Raw genomic sequence first — 6,713 nt, 5'->3', positions numbered from 1 at the left:
CAGTTTATTAAACGTGATTCCAAGATTCCACTGACATTGACTGATGACAATGCTCCCTTGAGTGCTGAATAGCAGAACTATTTTCCGGGTGCTTTGCTAGGCACCAGAGACCCTCAGGTGACAGTCCCAGTACTTGCTATTAAGCTTCTTATAATATAATGAGAAAGAGACAAGGAAACAAGAAAGTACATTACCATGTACTTTGGAGAGGTATTCTTGGTATGAAATATTGATGAAAAAGCTCTAATGTCTCCAATTCTCAGAATTGGATGCTCAATTTGTAAGAGCAGAGACCTTACCTGTTTTGTTCAACATTAAATGTCCAGTTCCTAGAATAGTGATTGGCCTAGAAGAGTACTCAGAAATTTTTAAAAGAATAAAAAATTAAATCTGCCTTGGGGAGTTAGGCTAGATTTCACAATGGAGGTAATGATTCTTTAGAAAAGGCAGGCAAACAACATACCAGTATGCCCAATGGCACAGAAGCAGGCTGATTGGTCAACAGCCAGTAGTGGCTGTCAACCTTGTAGGAAGAAATGAAGTCTCTGAAGTCTGAAGAGCCTGGAGAGGCAGGCAGCAGTCATTGCATTAGATGGATCAGAAATGTAGAGGATTTGATATGGATGTTTGCTGAGATAATGGAAGCAAAACGAAGATGGAGAAAAATGGAAGATCGAGAAAAATGGAGACTTTGGAAGAAAAAGAAATTCTCTTCTTGAAGGAAATGAGTTTCAACACTTTAAAAAATCTGGTTTAGACAGGTTTGAATGGGTACCTCAATCAGGGCAGAGACATTTCTGAGGCTTGGAGGTGCTAGGAGAGTTTTTGGAGGTGAGGTCTGAGATGCCTATGGACATGGGGAGGCAGGCCAGGGTAAATAGCTCCTAGGGCTTGGGCTACTCTATATCATAGTATAAGTAAGTTACTGTTCAAGAATTCTCCTCCATTATCACCCAGTCTTTAGGAGGAGTCATGTCCAAAGTTATAAACTGGTCCTGGTTGACTGTAGAATATTAGGGATACCATCAGGGATATCTGGAGGACACTGCAATAAAGCCATTGATACCTAATTTGGTTACAGTTTAATAAGACACTTAGCACATTTCTTGGGCATAGAAGTCGTGCATAAATATTAGTTGCCTTTGTCTCCTCTGCCCTATATCACTGAGTACTTCAGTCATCACAAGTATTTATTTGTCTCTCACTGCTCTGTATCATTGAACCTCTCATTTAGTGTTTGATCTTTTTCTTTTCTTTTGTATAGACAATTTTTATTTCTGTTTTCCCTGTACCTTAAAATGCTTACCCACATTCTCTCCAATAACCATGTTAATCAACTCCATTAGAAATCAGAGGATTATTTCTATCAGGATACGTAACATCAACTTAACCCTATGTGTTTATTTCCAGTGCTTGAAATTGTTTTTCCTTTAGTTTCACAAAATCATGGCCAACCCTTAAGCCTCATCACAGGCCCTACCTACTCCATGAAGATACCCTCAGCCCTACTGAGTTTGTTTGGATTCAGTCTACTATTTCCTTTAGATAAGTCCCACTCATTAGGCCTTAATGATTTTGTGTGTTACCTACAGCATCACAAATAGATTGTAAACTCCTCGCCTGTCCGGACTTGATGTGTATTTGAATCCCACGTAGTCCAAATTCCAAGGTAAGAACATAGCAGATGTTCATTAAGTGCTTGTGCTTACTGACTTAAAGAAAGGTTTTGTGTGGGTGGAGGAAGGATTCTTGAACCTCTGGACAATACAACACTTGGATCTTTCCTAACAGGGAGTGGTTAGCAGAGTATTCAGTGTTGGCAAGTGCCTCTTCCACTTCTCTTCCTTGTCAGACATCTTTATGACCTGCCTTTTGTCATTCTACTATTTTCCTTCTGCCATCAATGATTTGCTTGGCTCTGCATCTATGAGATATTTATAATTATAAAATGACATGAGGTAAACATGGAAAGAATTTGTTGAATTCATCACTGAATAAGAGATGTTGCTCATCACGGGGTAATGTGATATGGCAATCCCCTAATCACTGGAATGTTCTGTGTATATTATTGAACACAACAAAAATGGAACGGTTACACCATGCACACATGACTTTACAAATTTATTCTCAGAATCGGTGAAGCAGTAACCATAAATAGCTGCTTGTATTTTGCTCTGTTATATATAAATGTAACAACTAATTATAGACCTATCTCCAGTGTTTCTGGGTTAGTCAACCAGTTATTAGATACATACAGATTTTGCTGTTATATAAATAAAAAATGGAATAGCGCTTGGTTGAGCTTTTCTTTTTATGCTCTATAAAGATAAAAAAAATCAAGAACATTAGGACATTTATGAACGATATTAATATTGCACAAAAAAATCAGTATAGTAAATTGGACTGCTGATATAAAATTGTTATCCCTCTCAATATCCTTATTACAGAGCTTTTTTTTTTTAACATCTTTATTGGAGTATAATTGCTTTACAATGGTGTGTTAGTTTCTGCTTTATAACAAAGTGAATCAGTTATACATATACATATGTTCCCATATCTCTTGCCTCTTGCGTCTCCCTCCCTCCCACCCTCCCTATCCCACCCCTCTAGGTGGTCACAAACCACCCAGCTGATCTCCCTGTGCTATTCGGCTGCTTCCCACTAGCTATTTTACGTTTGGTAGTGTATATATGTCCATGCCACTCTCTCACTTTGTCCCAGCTTACCCTTCCCCCTCCCCATATCCTCAGGTCCATTCTCTAGTAGGTCTGTGTCTTTATTCACATCTTACCCCTAGGTTCTTCATGACATTTTTTTTTCTTAGATTCCATATATATGTGTTAGTATATGGTATTTGTCTTTCTCTTTCTGACTTACTTCACTCTGTATGACAGACTCTAGGTCTACCCACCTCACTACAAATAACTCAATTTCGTTTCTTTTTATGGCTGAGTAATATTCCATTGTATATATGTGCAACATCTTCTTTATCCGTTCATAAAAATATGGAACGCTTCACGAATTTGTGTGTCATCCTTGTGCAGGGACCATGCTAATCTTCTCTGTATCGTTCCAATTTTAGTATATGTGCTGCCGAAGTGAGCACTACAGAACTTTTTGAATAATAGTTTTCTAAGTTATCCTAAGTAGCAAATGAGAATCATGTACACAATTAATTGGAAATTTGATAAACTGAATTATGGTAGTAGTTTTCTAATGAGTAACTGATAGGAAAGGCAAGATGATTATATTTTCTGCATTTGTTCTTCAGACAGAGCTGTGCTTTTACTTCTACTGACCATAACAAAAGTTTTCTCCCCGAGTTGTGACAGGGAAGGAGAAACAGTCATTTTTTCTCTAAGAATATCTGTGATTGTTATTCCCATGAGAAATTGCCTAAGGGTCCTCTTCTCCAGTTATAAGCTTTCTCAAAGACAAAAAGCAGTCTCTCGAAAGCCATGGAGAGTTGTGAGCAAATGAAGCCTTTCCCATGGGCATTGCTACAGCACTTCAGGTCTAATGCCTCAGCTATGCTCCCTCAATACCTTTCAACTGATTCTTGTCTTGAAATTGAATAGTGTTAGAAATTAATACTAGAAAGACTGTTTGGAAATACTTGGTGAGATCAATTTAAGAGTGACCAGTTATAGGGCTTCCCTGGTGGTGCAGTGGTTGAGAATCTGTCTGCCAATGCAGGGGACACGGGTTCGAGCCCTGGTCTGGGAGGATCCCACATGCCATGGAGCAACTGGGCCCGTGCATCTGGAGCCTGTGCTCTGGAGCCTGTGCTCCGCAAAAAGAGAGGCCATGACAGTGAGAGGCCCGCGCAAAAAAAAAAAAAAAAAAAAAAAAAGAGTGACCAGTTATATGCTTCCTAAATGTTATCTAAAGTTGATTAAATATGATAAGATGAGGCAGAACTCTAAAAGGAAAAAGATTCAGTATGATAGACATGTAGTACTGGTTTTGATTGTTGGTTTTTTGCAATGGCAAATGGGATGTTGTGAGGTTTATGTCTAGACTTTTTTGTGGTGCACTTACACATGCTTTGTAACTGTTAATACTTAAGTCTTCAATAGTTATGGATTGGTCCTTCTTTTTAATGTATAATCACATTGCCTTGTTAATAGCCGACTTCCTGTTTATGGATTCAAAGTGGCCAGAAAAGAGACTTTTTGAAAGGAGGATCACAGTCTGTGAGAAATACATTGGTGCTGATATGGTTCATGTACTTATGCTTTCAATTTCCCATTCTCTGGGAGCCCTTGTAATCTTTTACTGTGGTGACTGTTTCCACTACCATTGAGAAGCTCCTGCAGTACTCCGAGTGCACATCCCTCATGTCAACCTTTAGAATATTAATTCAAACTTCTTTTTCTCACTCATCTCTGAACACAGCCACAGACTACTTTACAAGATCACAGAGTTGGTGAAATTTTCTTCATTATTTCAGCACAAGTGACTAACAATGTATAATTATATTTCTCAATGATTACTGCATTTTAACTTCAGCTTCATATAGTCCTTTTCACTAAGGTTAGAAAAAAGAGAGGTAATCAAATATATGAATTATTTTTTTTTTTAATGTACCTTTGGCAGCCATGGAGGTGGGCTGTTTGAATCTTCCTCCAAGAAAGTATCAATACATTTTGTTCAACTGTAGTTAATACAGTGATCTCATAATCTACAGCTGGAAGAATTGCAGTCTCTATCTTAGCCTTTGAGACAATCCATGCTGTTCCCAGCCAACCCATAGTCATGACTGAGCCCGCTACAGGTGCTGGTCCTGGCATATCTGTTCAATACAGAGAGAACTCTACTATGAGACAGTCTTTACTTCAGAGCTCCCAATTGGTTGGCTGAGATTTTGTTAAACCTATGTCACTGTTAGAATATCTCCTTGTCCAATCTTTCTTATAGCTTCCTTTTCCTTTCATAAGTGTCAGATTTTCACTATCATGACCTCAAGTCTTTCTCTGCAAGATTCTGCTTCCTCCAACTTTTACCTTTTATTGGCATTATAGCTCAACAAAGCCTTTTATTTCAGAGGTGACTTCCCAGGGCACTTAACTGACATAATATTTTAACTGCTTTGTTTAATGCTTTAAAAATTCACCATAGTTTATAATCTAATTACTCTTTTACTCCTTAAGTTCCCTATGAAGCAGAGCTTGAGACAAGAACTTATGTCCAGACAGCTTATTTCACTAAATTATTCTAGGGAACAAGGATGGGGCAGTTGACAGAGTGAAACAGATAATCCAAAGGTAGTTAGGATGACCACTGAGAGCTACTGGGACTAAGTTCCACTGAAGACCAGTGGGGAGGCTGCAGAATTGTCTCCTGGAGAAATGGAAAAGTGGAGTAATTTTCATCATCCCCAGTCTCTCACTGGTCAAGGGATGCCCTTGGGGTGTTAACTCCCTTACATTACCAGATTTGCCTGTGTATCAGAATGGCTGAATAGACTCCTACTGAAAATTCCAACTGTGGGATAGAGAATCATCCTCTTGCTAGAAAGTGAGAGAGATGAGGATGAGCTGAAGTAAGATGCAGGTGTCAACCTCTGCACAGCTCGTAGCTGCAACAACAGCTGCAATAAAAAGTTGGGTCTAGTGGATGGGATATGTGGAAGGATGTGTTGGATGTAAACCCTCTAGGAGCTCCATTTCCTATCAAGTTAGGTTAAATTTCTTTCATCTTAAGGGCTTCCGGCAATTTTTCATCATTTAGCATCTATTTATTAAGGAAATTCTAAAATCAACAAAATTATAATGGATGGTGTAATAGAACCCCATGGATCCAGCTTTAAAAACTAGGGATTCAATGCAATCCCTATCAAATTACCAGTGGCATTTTTTATAGAATGAGAACAAAAAATCTTAAAATTTGTATGGAGACAAAAAAGACCCTGAATAGCCAAAGCAGTTTTGAGGGACAAAAACAGAGCTGGAGGAATCAGACTCTCTGACTTCAGACTATACTACAAAGCTACAGTAATCAAGACAATATGGGGGCTTCCCTGGTGGCGCAGTGGTTGAGAGTCCGCCTGCCAATGCAGGGGACACGGGTTCGTGCCCTGGTCTGGGAGGATCCCACATGCCACGGAGTGGCTGGGCCCGTGAGCCATGGCCGCTGAGACTGTGCGTCCGGAGCCTGTGCTCCGCAACGGGAGAGGCCACAATGGTGAGAGGCCTGTGTACCACAAAAAAAGAAAAAAAAAAAAGACAATATGGTACTGGCACCAAAACAGAAATATAGATCAATGGAACAAGATTGAAAGCCCAGAGATAAACCCACACACCTGTGGTCAACTAATCTATGACAAAGGAGGCAAGGATATATAATGGAAAAAGGACAGTCTCTTCATTAAGTAGTGCTGGGAAAACTGTACAGCTACATGTAAAAGAATGAAATTAGAACACTCCCTAACACCATACACAAAAATAAACTCAAAATGCATTAGAGACCTAAATGTAAGGCTGGGCACTATAAAACTCTTAGAGGAAATCATAGGAAGTTAACCCTTTGACATAAATCACAGCAAGATCTTTTTTGATCCACCTCCTAGAGTAATGGAAATAAAAACAAAAATAAGCAAATGGGACCTAATGACACTTAAAAGCTTTTGCACAGCAAAGGAAACCATAAACAAGACAAAAAGACAACCCTCAGAATGGGAGAAAATATTTGCAAACGAATCAATGGACAAA

At 39.0% G+C, this 6,713-nt stretch overlaps 1 non-coding gene across 1 annotated transcript; it reads right to left on the bottom strand.

Moving 5' to 3' along the window:
- Positions 1-2,999: 2,999 nt before the first annotated feature.
- LOC112409194 (U6 spliceosomal RNA) lies at positions 3,000-3,106 on the bottom strand. Its single transcript, XR_003005123.1, has one exon. It is a non-coding gene; the product is annotated as a U6 spliceosomal RNA (small nuclear RNA).
- Positions 3,107-6,713: the final 3,607 nt, after the last annotated feature.

The sequence above is a fragment of the Neophocaena asiaeorientalis genome, unplaced genomic scaffold (genome assembly GCF_003031525.2).
Source record: "Neophocaena asiaeorientalis asiaeorientalis breed wild unplaced genomic scaffold, Neophocaena_asiaeorientalis_V1.1 scaffold5, whole genome shotgun sequence".
Lineage (NCBI taxonomy): Eukaryota > Metazoa > Chordata > Mammalia > Artiodactyla > Phocoenidae > Neophocaena > Neophocaena asiaeorientalis.
The sequence above is the reverse complement of the archived record's forward strand: the minus strand, read 5'-3'. Positions and strand labels throughout refer to the sequence as shown.